At 50.3% G+C, this 12,977-nt stretch overlaps 1 protein-coding gene across 7 annotated transcripts in view; it reads left to right on the forward strand.

The window, feature by feature from the left end:
- Positions 1 to 12,977, forward strand: part of ANKRD11 (ankyrin repeat domain 11) — a 150,261-nt gene that overhangs the window by 57,863 nt on the left and 79,421 nt on the right. For 3 of the 7 annotated variants that reach the window (XM_030512003.1, XM_030512000.1, XM_030511999.1), the window contains exon 3: positions 12,196 to 12,384. The exons of the other annotated variants lie outside the window; for them this stretch is intronic. The gene's annotated coding sequence lies outside the window, so the exon portion shown is untranslated. The remainder of the gene's footprint in view (positions 1 to 12,195; positions 12,385 to 12,977) is intronic. 7 annotated transcript variants of the gene reach the window in all.

Genomic DNA, 12,977 nt, shown 5'->3' on the forward strand with positions numbered 1-12,977 from the left:
TCCTCTGGATGAGTGGTGTTAAGTTGTGAACAATGCTTTGACAGAAGCTGCGTGTCTGTAGAGGGGATGGTGCCCTCTGAGCCAAGTGCTGGGATGCTGCAAAGACGTGGACGTGTGGAGAACAACTCAAATGTTTGGTGTCCCTCTGAAGAGCTTGGGGACTCTTCAGCCTTGGTGATACCCAGATGGGTAGTGATGAGGTGGTGCTGAGCTGCTTCCATTGTGCTGATGTCCAGTGTCTTGGGCATCATTTCTTTGCACTCACAGGGTTAACATGGCTCTGCAGCTCGCCTGAGTGTGCAACAGCACTAGCACAGGCTGCAGGATAGACCGAGCTCAATTTTGTGTCGGAAGCCAAGAAAAAGAGGAAAGCTTCCCACCTGCCCGAGAGGGGTCAGGATGGTCGTGTTCTACGTGCCAGGTTTTGTCTCAGTTTGTTGCACAGGAGCAATGGAGGGTGCGGAGCCGCTCCTGGTGGTGACCGTGGTGGCTTAAGCTGAATGTGTTTTGTCAAGTGGCTGCCTACATGGTCTGGTGATCAAAAAGCCCTGTGCTCAGGGCTCCACAGGGCCTAGCTTTGAGGGACCGGCTGCTTCGAGCTGTAGCCAAGAACCTGCCAGGCCACTCCTGGTGTGGAATTCAGGCCACCTCTTCTCATCAAGGGCAGTTCTGGGCTGACTACATTGCTACTCTGTTAGTAATATATTTGGTACTTTATAGAGTTGGGATTATTGTGCTTAATGCAGTGCCTGGCACGGAAGGGTACGTGTTTAGAGAGGATGGGGTCAGGCTGTGGGGGGATATGGATCTGCTCTGCAGCAGGACCCGTGTGGAGGAGGCTGGCAGGAGCTCTCAGCTCTATGTGGCTTTTCTTCATCCAGCGTAGAGGAAGGGAAGGAGGGAAAAGAAAAGGCCCAGCTTGCTGCTTGGTTTGCTCTTCCCAGCAAACTCCCAATTCCTGCATATCCAGGCGGAGGTGGGTCTGCAGGGGCACTGCTGAGGCTGTGTCGGGGGGGTTCTCAAGTACTAAGATGCACAAGGGAGAAGCCACGTGTCCTTGTGCTCAGTGACAGGCAGGGAGTGGGCTTGGAAAACGCTTCTGACCCGGGTGTTATCCTGGTGCCAGGCTCTGGAGCGAGCAGCGCAGGGCCGAGCCCAGGGAGAGGGCTGCAGGCAGAGGATGTGGCAAATACAATATTGGGAAAGATGAAAAAACGAGTGGGTGGCAATGAGAAGGAAGAGGAGGAGACAACCCAGACGATGAAGGAAAACAGGATCTTCTGTAAGAGATGGGAATACTAGAAGGAAGCCAGGGAGGAAGCCTGAGAAAATGGAGAGAGCACTAGGAAGGCCAGGGTTGCTCTGATAATTCCAGCAGGTACTCCTGGCATTCAGCTCCCAGAATCTGTGAAGCCCAGTTTGAAAGCTGGTGACATGCACTGAATAATTTGAATATGTTTTTTTTGAGTTAAACTTTAATTATCTTGACATTTGTTTTGGGTTTTTTTCCAAATGGGATTTGGTGCTTGCTGTTGAGGAGGGAGCAGGGAGCTGACCTCGGGGGTGGGGGGCTTATGGTGTCGGTGTGACTGGGAGAAATGATCACCTATTTCATCTTCTCTGGTCTGAGTGATTTAGTGGATTTTTCTGTGCGTTCTGATGGGGAAGCCCCCCCGCCACAAGAAAAAAAATGTCATTTTTGGAGCTGGTGCTTGTCTGTGTGGGCAGAACAGCCCCGACGGTGCCTGAATTCCCTCCTGCTCCCACCTCGGCCCCGAGAGCCGCCCAGATCCCTGTCTCCCAGTAAAGCGCGGTGAGCCGGGCTGGGAGAGGAGAAGCAGCTCCTGCTCCGGCACCGCAACCCATTGGTGAGTAAAAATAGCTCGGCTGCTGGCGTCAGTGCCAGGCCTCGCATCTGGCTTCCCCGCGCAGCACAGACAGGGTCTGCTGGAGGACACATGGTGCGTTCCTTCCCCAGCACCCCGACAGCCCGCCCGGCTCCGGGAAACACCTTGGTGCTGGGGGCTCTGTGCGGGTCCTCACCACCGAGTGGAGGAATCGCTGCTCCCGCTTGCTAGCCCCATCCTGATAAACCCGGAATTATTAGGATCCGACACCTTTGGCTCAGATCTTTGAGCTGAGCCCTAGGTGTCTCTGTGCCCCACAGTGGGAGGTATGGTTTGGAGCTTTTTGGGCAGTTAGGAAGAAGGTTTGAGCACCTGAATGAGCGGAGCATGTCCTGCTCCCCTGTGGCGCAGTTTTGACTGAGTAGGTGTTTAAAAACAGTTTTTATGAAGACGGCTGTTTCCAGCATCGTGATTTCTTTTTTTAGCCTTGCCTTTTTCGGCGCTGAAGCTACTGAAAACAGAGAGGTACCTAACGACGGCAGGGCCGCTCTCTTGGTAGACACAGAAGGAAAACGAAGCAGCCTGACAAAGCTGCCTTGCAAATTGCATGGTGTGCTTGTGTCTGCTCACCTGCGTGACTCAGGCTGGACACTGAATGCTTTACATCCTTTTGTAAGAGATTAAATTACCAGGGCTCCATAGGGTGTTGCAAACCTCCTCAATCAGGCAGGCTCGTGGTGTAGCACAGCCTGAACTCCATCCCTGACTCCATCCCTGGCCCCGGCTGCCTCCGCTGCTCCCTGCCCCAAACCCAGACTAACCGCCTTCCCCGTCTGATCAGGGATTCAGTCGGCGTCTCACACATGCCAGGAAGAATAATTCACACAAAAACCCACCGTGGATGTTTTCTGCTTTGATGTCAGGCTGCAATCAGCGCTGGCTCACTGGTGGGAGCTTGCTCTGTGCTCCATTGAAAGCCTTCAGAGGATTTCTCTTCCTGTGCCACTGATGAGCCTGATGGCTGCCTGCTACCCAGCAGATGTTTCTTCCATTTGCAGCCCATAATTCCTAATCCTTCTCATGAGAAACATCTCGAATGGAGCTTCAGGATCCGGTGAGCCCAGGCGAGCTCCTCTGCACAGATCCTCGTAGATTCTGTGATTCTATGGTTCACGCTGTCCCCAGTGCTCTGGAGGCTCCTGTCTTCCTTCCCAGTGGAAGACGAGCAGGAGAGCTGATCCATGCCATGTGATGTGTTGGTGCTGTAGGGAATCTGAGAATCATAGAATCCCAGACTGGTTTGTGTTGGAAGGGACCTGAAAGCTCATCCAATTCCAACCCCTGCCACAGGCAGGGACACCTTCCACTAGAGCAGGTTGCTCCAAGCCCCTGTGTCCAACCTGGCCTTGAACACTGCCAGAGATGGGGCAGCCACAGCTTCTCTGGGAAAAGTCTGTGCCAGCGCCTCAGCACCCTCACAGGGAAGAGCTTCTGACCTGTATCTAACCTAAATCTCCCCTGTTTAATTGAACCTATCACCCCTTGTCCTGTCACAGCAGTCCCTGATGAAGAGTCCCTCTCTGGCATCCTCGTAGCTCCCTTCAGACACTGAATTCTTCATTCAGTGGCCTTGGTTCTCTTTGCATGTTACTGCATCAAGTCTGAGTTGATGAGTAGTTTTGGGAACTAAGAACTAGTTTAGGAGACGTGTGAGGTTTTGCAGTACTGCTGATGTTGCTTCCACATTGAAACTGTTTCAGGAAGGCAGAGGGTGATAAAACCTACCCTGCTTCCAAAATTAACCCTGAGGAGGTTTGTGTGTGCCTAAGGAGGAGGGAACAAAACCACCCTAGGCACCCGAGTGCAGCTCTGCGTGTTTTGGGCCAGCCACCAGCAGACCTCGAAACCTGGCAACAGACCTCACTGCTGTAATTTTCCTCACTTCTGATTAAAGTAGAAGGTACATGAAGCTTTTTTCTTTGTTGTAGTAACAGGAAAAATATTTCCAAGTTATTGACAGTTTTGTTTTCAAATGACTTGTTTTGAAGCATGTAATTTTTTCTTTTTCTGGGGAATTCAAAACAATTAGCAACATCCCTTCTGTAATTACTGCTCTGCTGGAGGTTTTGTGAATTTAACATATATAAGGATGGGAATGGCTTTAAACTGACTGAAGGGAGATTGAGATGAGCTCTGAGGCAGAAGCTCTTCCCTGTGAGGGTGCTGAGGCGCTGGCACAGGGTGCCCAGAGAAGCTGTGGCTGCCCCATCCCTGGCAGTGTTCAAGGCCAGGTTGGACACAGGGGCTTGGAGCAACCTGCTCTAGTGGAAGGTGTCCCTGCCCGTGGCAGGGGTTGGAACTGGGTGAGATTTAAGGTCCCTTCAACCCAAACCTATTCTATATTATCTATGCACAACGCATGTTCATGTGCTTTCATTTGGAAATGCTAGTCTGTTGTTTCTGAAATCTGCTTCTTCAACTGCCACAATTACATTTTTATCATAAAAAGTGTTTAAAGGATTTACTCAGTAGAGGTTAAATGAGACTGTCCAGCGAGTGTGTAGCTTGGGAGTCTTCAGACGTGCAGGTGGGCTCAAGGAGGAGTAAGGACGTTATTCCTCTTTAGGACGCACTGTAGATTTTGAATTTCATCCTTTGGTGCTTTTCACTTCAGGGATCCCAATAACTGAGCGCTGCCATGATCCCATAAGGTGGAGTCAGTGTTTCTGGTCAGGCCAGGAGCTGAGGTTAAGGGCGGGTTTCCATGCCCCTCCACACATTGTTCTGGTGCACTCATGTGCTAAAATTGTGGTATTGAAGGAGGGACAGGGCAACCTTCCACCTTATCTTGTAGAATTTAGATCAAATATAGCTGTTACGTAAGCAAAGTCCAAACTGGTCGTTAGTCTAATGTCATGTCATCCTGGGTCTGAACTCCTGGGGGCAAGAACAGGGGTAGGAAAACCAGCAGCCAGTCTGTTGGTGGCGTGTTGGTGGGTGCTTTTCAGGTTCTTAGGACTGCTTTTTCTGAACCGAGACACCTTTGCAAACACCTGATCTACAGAGCTACCTCATGATACGCTCTGCGAGTCTTTTTGAAGCACTTAATATGATTTTTGCTTGAATTTCTCCCTGTCCCTTAACTAAGTGAGGCCTAAGTAGCCAAGCCTGGGCCAGGCAGGTCTGGCTTCTGCCTAGGGAGTTTCTAGGCAATTTCGTTTCCCAGTGCCCATATTCTTTAAAGGAGGCTGTCTCCAGCTGCAGTGTTTGCAGGTAGATGGGTTTATTTTAAGAAATGAAATTTTATTCCATAGAAATAAAATCTCTTTGCTTAAAATTGTTTTCTGTTACTTGTTTAATATTGTCTTAAATTACTTAAGGTATAGTGATGGTAAGGAAATAAACTTGTATGGTTGAGGGCTGTGATCTAGAGAGTTAATCTCTCTTCCCTCGGAGGAAGCTCTGTGCATCATGTAAAGCATTATCTTTCATTTCAGTCATTGATTAACAGCTCCCAAACCTCCTCTACAGCTTGCAAATCTTGAATTTTGAATAACAAAATTTATAGCTTGTAGTCAGAGGGGCGTAATTTAGCCTCAAGTACTTTATGTTTTCTTTGTTTGGTCAGTCAGCTTGAAAATTTACCTGTCTGTGATGAAAAAGCAATCGTACACCTTGCGTGAGCTGAGGTTTAATTTACTTTAATTCACTATTGAGCATGCAGAGGTTGGTTCTTGCACTGGGGAGCTGGCAGGGGTTGCCCAGCTTTCATGGTTTCTGGGGTTTTGGGGTGCTTGTGGGCCCTAAGGTGCTGCTCTTGTCCCAGACGTTAGTCTGTATTTCTGCTCGAGCCTCACGGTTGTGGCTGAGATGCAAACCTCACAGGCTTGTCCTGGCCTTTTGCTTGCTGCTGGTTTAATGTGTTCTGCCTGGTTGGTGTTGGGCATGCTGGCTGATGGAGGTGGCTGCACCAACCAGACCAAAGCACTAAAATCTTCTCTTCACAGCTCATGGTATTCTGCTTTTTCATCTCCTGTCCGGCCTCTTAATTTATGGACAGTGTTCCCAGCACAGGGATCATCTTTGGGAGATGCTGGTTCTGTAAGAAAGATCCAGCTTTTGGCTGGGAAGTGACAATGAGGGCAGGAGCCGCATGGCTGTGCTTTGTCACTTGCTGTAAGTTGCTTAAAGAGTTTCAGTATTTAAACTTGAAAGAGCACACATTAATTGAAGTAATGCTTTGGAGTTGCTCTTGGATGGAAAGCAGCTTTGTGGTACACGTTCCTAGTCTGGGTGGAAGGACAGCACGCTTGTCTCTAACACAAACCAGTGTGCTGGCTCACGTTTAGGAGCTGGTTGAAGCTTTAACCTGTCCTTGCAGCAGCAGAAACTTTACAATTGCACTCAGAAATAACTTCTAGAAACTGTGGGCTTTGGGGAGGTGCAGTTGTAGTGTTTTGTTGTTTGTTTGCTGTTTCTTGTTAAAGTGATCATACTCCGGTGCTCCTGATCCTGGTTTCATGCATTTAAGTGGCATCAGCTTTTCATAATTGCTTCCATCTGAAAATAAACAGCAAGTGCTTGGGTAGAGGTAAAATACTGATTTCAGGAGGAGAGCGGAGAATCTGTCAGTAAACAACCCAATTCAGCTTCAAAGCCTTTTCAGCTGAAACGCATTGTTCATCCTTTGAGCCGTTCTGCCTCGCACCCTAATAAAAGTGGAAATGGGGCGTGGGGGATGGGGCCGCAGCAGAAAACAAGCTGAGAAGTGGAGATCAAAAGGACAAACAGAAGCAGAAGGCAGCGAAAGGGAGGCACAAAGAGTCACAGCTGAGCGTGCGAAGCCTGGGAGTGATGGAGGAGAGAAAACAGCTATTAGAAAAGGCAAAGAACAATGGGGTGAACGTAGCACGGGTTTAGCTTTCATTTCGGTTTAACAAAGCTGCCTTCCACCAGCGTAACTCCACGGAAGCTGTGGCCTTAATTCCTCTTGAAAGTTGTTGGCTTGCTGCTTGCCGGGTGCTGGCTGGAAACACGCTTGGGCACAGAAGCTGCTCCTCACCAAGAACACGAATCCCTCAGTGGATGGACCTATTCAAGGGTCACGGTGGTGATGGTGTGCTCCCAGTTCATACTGTGACAAAGCGCCTCCCAGCTTGAGTTGTTCCCTGTCCGTGTGAGTCGGAGTCGAGGGGAGTGTGGGAAGGAATTGCTGCTTAAAGAGTCACTCAAACTGTGTCTTGCGAAGCCCGAACGTGCTCCCCCAGCGCGCTCACAGCTTCTCCAGCTGATTAAACCAGTTCTCAAACCCTGGCAGCTTGCGTGCAAGCCCAGCTTTGTTAGTAAAGCCTCAAGGCTTTCAGTGCGAGTCTTTATTGTAACAAATAATTTATACCGGATTAAGAATGAGGAATATTATTTCTGTAGAGCCAGCAGTACGTGTTGCTTAGGCCAGCACCGGGCCCATGGCATGGCACCCCTGGCACGCGCGGCGTGCAGGCTCAGTCTTGCCTTCCCCGGCTTAGTGGTGGAAGCTGCTTATTCCCTCTCACATCTGCCTCACCCCGCTAGGAGCTGCGCATTTTGGGGGGGGCTGAGCCGTGGCAGCCCCTGTTCCTGTGGTGCCCCTGGGCCAGGGGGTCCCTGGGGAGGGAGCGGGGTTTATCTGGCACATGGGGAGGTGATTTCTCAGCCTCCACCGGTTACCTGCAGTGACTGGGCTTTGAGAGGTTTTCAGTTTGGGGACGAGGGCTGTGCTGCCGGGGAGGCTGCTGCCAGGCGTTCTCAGCCGGGAGAAGCCTTCCCTTTGGCCACAGGAGTTTCTAGACCTCGGCTGGATTGCGAAAATAACAGCCGGGCAGGTCAATGCAGTTGTATCCTGCTCCTCCCTTGCAGCCCGTGTTTGCTTTCCTTTGTCTGGGTCTTGTCTTGCTCTGACTTGCCTCTGTCAGCTTTGCTGGATGCAGCTTTGCCGAGCGAGCACTTCTGTGTGAGCTGCTCTCTACCTGGGCCCTTAATTAAAAGGAGGAGAGATGTATTCCAAAAATACTTGGCTTTCTCGTCTGACATGGAGCGTGTTGCGAGGCTTGCTGAGCTGGTGTTTGAGAGAGGAAGCGAGCGGAGCATTCAGCTGACATAGCATCTGAATAGCCGTTTGGGGCCCAGGGAGCGATAGTTCAGGAGGGGGCAGGGAAAGTGAAATGGATGCTGAAATCCTGAATCTGCTTCTTAAATTTCCTCTCTCCCTGGAGAGAGAAGGAGCAAAGTCCAGCATTGTGTGTTTGGCTTGGCTCCCCGTTACCTGCTGCCTCCTCCTTAGCTGTGCGCTTGTGGCACAGATAAAGGCTTGGGGGGGGTGTGTGTTGTGGTGTGAGAAAGTACTTTTTCCTTCAGCAACATTTGCTTGTTTGTGGTTGAATCGCATTAAAAACAATAATCCAGCATTATTGAAGAAGGAGTGGGCGAATAGCTGCATCGACTACCATGGTAACTTCTAAAGGGCTTCACCCAGAACTGTCAGAGCTAGGGTTTTAGTGCTATAGTGACTTCTAATGTAGAATAGTTTCCAGGCCATTTCATTATTTTGTCTCCTCGTTTAAAAGCAAAACAACACAAAACCCCTGCTCTCTTCTGAACTACCTTTTTGTTGATGGCCCTGAATATAGCTGTATGGTGGGGCTCCATGCCAAATACCTTCCTGGTGCTCGTGTCTAAGGAGCATATGTGGTGCAAACCATCACTGGCCACTTGCTGCACATCAGACAGCCCAGTACAGAGGGTCCCACTGGTGCAGTCCTGGTGGAAAGCAGCTCAGTGCTGGGTCTCGAGGCCAGGGACCTCTCTGGGAATCCATCCCATACTGGGAGAGCTCCTGTCCTCCACAGCGGTTCTGTGCTGCCCATTGCTTTTGCAGGGTGGCCCAGTCCTCCCAGCAGCATGGCAGGGTCTTGGCTGTGGAACACCTCCACAGCCTCGGCCCTATGTTTTCTCTGATGGGAGCTATCACCTCCCACCTAAGCATGGCAATAGCCTGCAGTGTGGGGAGCCCCTCTGGCACATCAAGATCCCATGCAAACCATACCCTGCTCAGCTGTCCTTACTTCTGCTGCTTTATAGCTTGCCAGCAGGAAGAAAATACAGGAATAAGGGCATTTAGTGCTCACACATCACTGATGGAGTGGCTTTTTGCAAGCCTCCATGAATGGGTTTGGCATAGCAGGTCCTGGGCCTTGCACTCGGGTTGTGTCTCTGGGTGTGATGGGAACTCTTAGAGCTTTGTGTTCAGTTATTCCTGTGTTGTGTGGCATTGGGTTCGAGGTGGGCTTGGCTGTGATTGCGCTTGCAACCTTCTGTGTGAGGAAGGACCTGGTCCTGTCCCTGACAGCTTCCTCTGCAGCACCACCCATCTTAGCTTTGCTCAGCATCCCAACAGAGTTCAAAATGGTTTCATTCTGAATAATTTATCTCCCAGAGAGAGCAAGCGAGACGGTGAGAGAAGCAGGAGCCATTGGCGAGGGGAGCGCTGTGGCATGGGCAGGAGCATGGATCCCCCCATGGCCTCGCAGCGCTTTGTTGCTCCCGGCATTTTCCGACGAACAAAAGCTGCGGGTCCAGGGCAGAGGCTCCCGTGGGAGCCCTCCCGCCTCCTGACCCTGCTGCCCTACCCTCTTGGCCCCTCTTTGTCTCCCTGCAGGCTGCCCCTGGCCCCGTGCTCCCTGCCTGCGATGGGCCGCGGTGATGGTCCATGGCACGGGCGGGTGGCCGCGGCAGGACGCTGCTTCTGCATTCGTGGTGGTGAGCTTTAGGAAAGAGTTCCAAAATGGAGGCAGCTCTCCCCATCGTACGGCGTGGGTATGTGCTGCCCTAGTTCTCGCTGGGATCAGACAGCCCTTTCTGAAGCTGTACAAAGAGGTTTGAATGCATTAGTTTACATGGAATTAATCTCCAGATTCCAAACATGCTTTCTAGCTGGTTTGGCCTTATTTTCCTGCAAAAGGAGGCCAGCTCTGCGTTGTAGGTAGTGCCTGTTGTGAGCGGGAGTTGAGCGGGAGCGGTGGGAGCCTAGCACAGGCACCATATTCAGCCCATTAACAGGAATTTTTTGGCTCGTGGACAAAACAAATTGAAAAATCTCATTCTTTGTGTACCACATCATCAGTGACAGAAAAGCAGAGCAAGGTTGCGGGGTGATCCTTCTAGTAACCACGGGGGCCTTTTGCAAGGGATTCCAGGTCCGATGTTTTTGATAGGAAAATAATAAAGAGTTAAAATGTGCCTCCAATGATTGTTTGAAAATCAGGAGCACAGGGAGTGCTGGAAAAATGTCATTCTCAAAGGGAGGTCAGGAAGAATGGGTGCACTGAACCACGGCGAGGTGCTCCTGCAACAGGTTGGTCCGACACTGCCGGTGCTCCTTTGTCTGCCGCCGGAGCGGTGCCATCCGGGGAGGATGCTGGAGCGCTCCTCTGTTTTTTCGGATAGCCTGTCATCCCTCAGAAAGGAACAGTTGTGTGGGGGTGGGGAGCGTCGTATTCAAAAGTGGGTGAAGTGGAAGCCAGCCAAAATCCTGCAAATTTATAAGGAACAGCAAACACTGATTTCTTTGAGGAAAGGTCGGTGCGTTTGCTTGTAAGCTCAGCCCTGGTAGGAGTGTGCGAGGAAATGGAAACTGAGCTCCACTATGCAGGGCTTTTTTCATGATCTAGCCAGGCAAAGACACACAGAGATGCTTATTTTGGGAGATGGTGGAATGTTTCCGTAATAATTTCATCAAATTTTGGTTCACACAGAGCATCTGTAAGAGTAGCACACCCACAGCTTCATCTAATATGTTCTATTTGTTGGAAACAAAATGCTTTCCTTTGAATTTGGAAGTGTTTTCACCCAGAAGAGTCTATGCTGCATGTATTTTTCCTCCCTGTTTTGTATCCTAAACCTGCCAGGTACTCACTGTTCATCTCACTGATAAGCATAAAGCATTTCTGTCTGAGTGATAACTCTCCTGGTTGCAGACCATGTGGAAGCCTGTGCTGGACTGCAGCGGGCAGAGCTAGGAAACACACTGATTGCAGCCAGAGTAGGGAAATCACTAGGAAAGGAACTGAAATTGTTCCCCAAAGGAAAGGATTGGAATGAATGCTGGAATATTCCTGCGGGGTCCTTGCGGTGCACCTGGTAGCCTGCTGGTTAGCTAATAACTCATATTAGGAAGATTTCATTTTGGTCTGACAATTTTTTCCCCTTGTTGACACTGAACATGTAGGAGCATGTAGTGTTTGAAACACAATACGCAAAACACTGTATTAGTAACTGACTCCATAACATTCCTGCCTTGCTGCCTACAGCGTGCTGGTTTTATAAGCTCCTCACATGAGCTGGCAAAGGGAGGACGTGGAAGTGGTGAGCTGGAGTCTCAAGAGAGCACCAGCGATTGCCTTTAACTATTTACACTTCTGGACGCCTCCAGCGCCCAGCAGTGTCTGTGGGTGTTTGGTCTTTCCAAAGGGAGGATGATAACAACCTTCTGCAGCTCCAGCTGCTGTTGTGTCTCTGGAACAAGGACAGGGTATTGCCTATGAGCACTGTGTCGGCGCGTGGTCCGGTCAGGCTGTACCTCGCGAAGGCCACGGGCGTAACAGAAGCGGGGGCTGGCGCACGTGAAGTCACCACGAGGTACAGGGAGATATCAGAGTTTGGCTGCTTGCCTGTGGGCAAGCAGGAACTGGACTTATCTGCAGCAGATAAGCAACAGCAAGAAAACACGGTGGTGCTCCACAGCATACAGGAGTCTGGGTTTTCTGTAAACAAGTTCTTCAGCGAAAATGTCTGCTTTCAGGCAACTGGCAGGGAAACAGAGAAGCCAGGTAGCGTGAAGGCATTTTGGCTAGAGAACAGGGTTCTCAGTTGGCCATCTTGGCCTGAAAAGGAGATGCTGCAGCAAATCGCTCTGCCGCTTTAAAATGAATGTCAAAAACCACATTCAGCTCAGCAGCGGTGCTGGACTAGAGCACAGCCCGCTTGCTACAGAGATGAAGAAAAAGCCACCAAAATAGAACATTTCATCACTGCTCACGGGGCGGCAAGAGCTGAGCGCAGTACGTTGCTGAGAGCGATTGCAATAGTGGAACAGGAAGTCTCCTCCCCCTCCCCGGGCTCCGTGCAGAGTGCTGATCAAAAGGATGTAAAGCTTGTTTACAAGATGTATGCAAAATATAGTTGGGAAGAAAAATAAGGGCTTTACAGAGCGGGCTGTAAGAATATGTGACGTCACACTAATATAGGTTGCAGACAGTGACCCAAAGTCATCGTAACACTGAGGAGCTAACCAAGAAGGTGCCTTTCTCTGTAGGACTGCATCCGGTGAGCTGCTGGAAATACACGTTGAGAAAGCTTCCTGTGTGCCTGTGGAGGAAAGCCACGTTGTCACCAAACCTTACTAGTGCTCCAAGAGAAGCCTCGTGTGCGTCCACAGCTTCGGGACCTGGTGGTGCTGCCATCCCCGGGGTGGTTAGGATAACCCTAACCCTGATGCTTAAAGGTGGGAAAGAAAACAAGAGCTTGGCATTTGAAAGCTGTGTGGTGGGTTTGAAGCTGCTTCAGAGTCTGGAGCGAAATGGTAAAGGTGTCATTAGGCCGATGCTGGATTGGTGGTAGACTCACTTGTGTTTGTGCCTATAGAAACAGGTCACTTCTGCATGATGATAAAGTTGCATTGTAGAGCCTTCAGCCTCACTCACCTTCCTCTGCTTCTTAGAGGCACTTTCTGACCTCTCAGGGAGTCTTAAGGCTTAATCCATTGTTTGCAAAGCTCTTTAAGATCCTTGTTTGGGAGCACTAGAATCTGGAGGATTAAAACCAATTTATTTCTGTGTATCTCGTATAATGTGCATCTCAAAGCCTTTCCAGAGAAGGAGGAATTGTGAGCCAGGGGGAGATGGCAGGTCTGTGAGGTAAACACTAGGGAGAGAGTGGCTTGGAAGAACAAAGAGGGTAAAAGCAAAAGGCTGGTTCCCTGTTGTGGAGACCTGGCTGTCAGGAGGGTGAGTTTCCAGCCCTGGAGGAAAGGACTGGATGCAGTAGAGCCATCTTCCTCTTAATCCCATTTACAGACCTATCTGGTCAGCGCTGCTG

Source organism: Strigops habroptila, chromosome Z, assembly GCF_004027225.2.
Source record: "Strigops habroptila isolate Jane chromosome Z, bStrHab1.2.pri, whole genome shotgun sequence".
NCBI lineage: Eukaryota > Metazoa > Chordata > Aves > Psittaciformes > Psittacidae > Strigops > Strigops habroptila.